This window comes from Urocitellus parryii, chromosome 3, assembly GCF_045843805.1.
Source record: "Urocitellus parryii isolate mUroPar1 chromosome 3, mUroPar1.hap1, whole genome shotgun sequence".
In the NCBI taxonomy this organism is placed as follows: Eukaryota; Metazoa; Chordata; class Mammalia; order Rodentia; family Sciuridae; genus Urocitellus; species Urocitellus parryii.
Window position 1 is genome coordinate 73,146,323 of NC_135533.1, and position 2,594 is coordinate 73,148,916.

The following is a 2,594-nucleotide window of genomic DNA, read 5'->3' on the forward strand; positions in this document are numbered from 1 at the left end:
ACTATAGGGTACCCATAAAAAGTGGCTCACTCCTTACTGTGATGCTATCCAATTTTTATAATCCAGTTTTAAAAATAAGCACTGAGTCATGTTATTACAAGGCAGGCAAATATTTGCCTCCCTCATGTATGGAAAGTTTGAACTGGTGCTATTTTTTTAGAAATTACTTTCTCCGTCAAGGTATTTGCACCAAAAAGCTCAGTCTGTCCTGCTTAATAATCATCAGTAGTACAGGTTTGATTCATCAGAAAGTTGGAGAGACTCAATTATATCAAAATCATTAACAACTACCTCTAGGGACAAGACATGTTATTGAGTTATGACAAATCTACTAACATGAGGGAAAACAAGTGTAGCCAGCCATCTTTAAAAAATGCCCCAACCACTGCTTCTCAATATAGAAAGACTAAAAACTACATACGGTTTATCATACAACAAATCCCATCTGTGTCCCCTGAAATTCCCCTAATTTAATTCATTAGAAGGGGATTATTAAAAAAAAAAAAACTTAAAGAGCACTTTACAGCAGCATTCAGCTTTCCTATGAAATACTCAGCATCTTAAATATTATGTACACTTCTTTTTTTCTTTTAGTAAGCTAGACACTGGCTTCAAAGTTTATGGGACTGGAGGAAAAAATAACCCATTCAAAACTATTCTAGAAAATTGTCTTTTGGCAGAATAGCAGGTATCCAAGTTAAAAATAGTAAGGTCAGTTTGTTGCTTTGTGGTCTTTTCAAAATTTAAATCATTTTTGTTCCCCTTCTACATAAACCTCAGTCACCACTCCTGAGTGGAGATGGGCAGAGGTTCGGGCTCCTGCTCCTCTGGCTTCTCTGCAGCTGTCTTCTTATTGCTGCAGCAAGGCTTGAATAGATGTGTGTCAATGAGGACTTCTCCAAAACGGCCTTTATAGATAATCCCACAACAAATTTTCTGTCTTTTCCAGTAAGTAAGATCTAAAAAGGAAAAAACTGGTGTTCTATTAGAGCCAGAAGCCATTTCTGTATCTGAGCCATCATCTGACTGGTTACTATAACAAGGAGATTGAGCTGGGGAGGCACTTGAGGTGGTACTGTGAGCATCAGAATTGTGACGTTTAAATTCCTTCTGCAGTTTACTGATCTGGTTGCTTTTTATCCTGTTTCCAGATAGAGTTTTTACTTTCTTTGGTTTCAAAGTAGTCTTTAGACTAGGTCCTGCCCTTGCGTCTACCACATGATTCCAGTTTTTTTTTTTTGAACCTGCTGGTAACTTCTTCCATCTTTTCACAAGCAGAACACAGGCATTACAGATGTCTCCTGAACGAGTCTCATGCAACCCAAAACAGCTCTGGAAGTCCTTTTCATAACGTTTACTATCAGTGAATAGAGAACTGGAGGACTTAGCTCTGTAAATACAGCAACCTTCTATACTTCGGTACATCTTTGGCTTGTGAAAACCAAACATCTTTTCTTCTGGGCAAAAGCCTTCCCAAAACTGCCGATCCACGCGCAATAGCGTCCCCAAGGTGCGGAGTGCACACCAGGCCAACCCCCTCCAAGCGCTCCCTCCTCAACTGCCTTGTCTAGTACCTGAACTACTTTTAAAAAGTGGTTCATTTGGGGGGCTGGGGTTGTGGCTCAGTGGTAGAGTGCTTGCCTAGCATGTGTGAGGCATTGGGTTGGATCCTCGCACCACATAAAAATAAATAACTAAAATAAAGGTATTGTGCCCAACTACAACTAAATATCTATCTATCTATCTATCTATCTATCTATCTATCTATCTATCTGTCTGTCTATCTATAATTTTTAAAAAGTTCTTCATTTTTCATATTTCTGAAAAAAATTGAAAATCAGCCCAGCCTCATGTCCAATAAGGGGAATTTAAAAGCTGTCACCAGACTGTTTCTGTCTATCCATCTCCTGCCCCTTTCCTCCATTTCCATAGTTATAAGATAGCTGCATTCACACCTCACAACTTCCCAGACCCAATTCCATGGCAGAAAGAGAAAATGCTTTTTCCCAGATGCTAAAAACTGCAGAATTAGCTGTGATTTGGGGCTTGATCAGTCCTTTGGGACCAGAAAGTGACATGTGTCAATGTTGACCTCATGTCTCCCATGCCAGAGTAGGCAGCATCACTCAGGGAACATGGGATAAGAGTGGGGCTTTAGAGACTTGAATATTTCAAATGTTTCAAATAAAGTCATGATGAAGAAAATAATTTTGTAGGAATGACTTCCCTAATTGTAACAAGCCATAGATTCTGTCAGAGATTGACAGAAATAACCGTAAAGAAGTATATGCAAATAGGCTTCAATCTGCCCCAACCTACACTAAAATTCAAGTCTCATTTAATCCATAATGTCATTTCATTTATGCGTTTATGAAAGCATTATCAAAATGCAATAGAAACTGTAGAAGAACATAGCATTAGCAATTATGAAGAAGAAAAGAAAATTATCCAGTCCAGCATTCTGCCTAGGTATAAATATAAGAACAATTTTAACAAAGTATTGTTTGCATTCCAAATATACTGCTAATATTTATTGCCATCAAGCTGTAAGGGACTTCTAATATTTTTTCAATCTCACACTCAGAACCCCTAAT

At 38.2% G+C, this 2,594-nt stretch overlaps 1 pseudogene; it reads right to left on the reverse strand.

Moving 5' to 3' along the window:
* Nucleotides 1-780: 780 nt before the first annotated feature.
* Nucleotides 781-1,449, reverse strand: LOC144253984 (SIN3-HDAC complex-associated factor pseudogene; annotated as a pseudogene).
* Nucleotides 1,450-2,594: the final 1,145 nt, after the last annotated feature.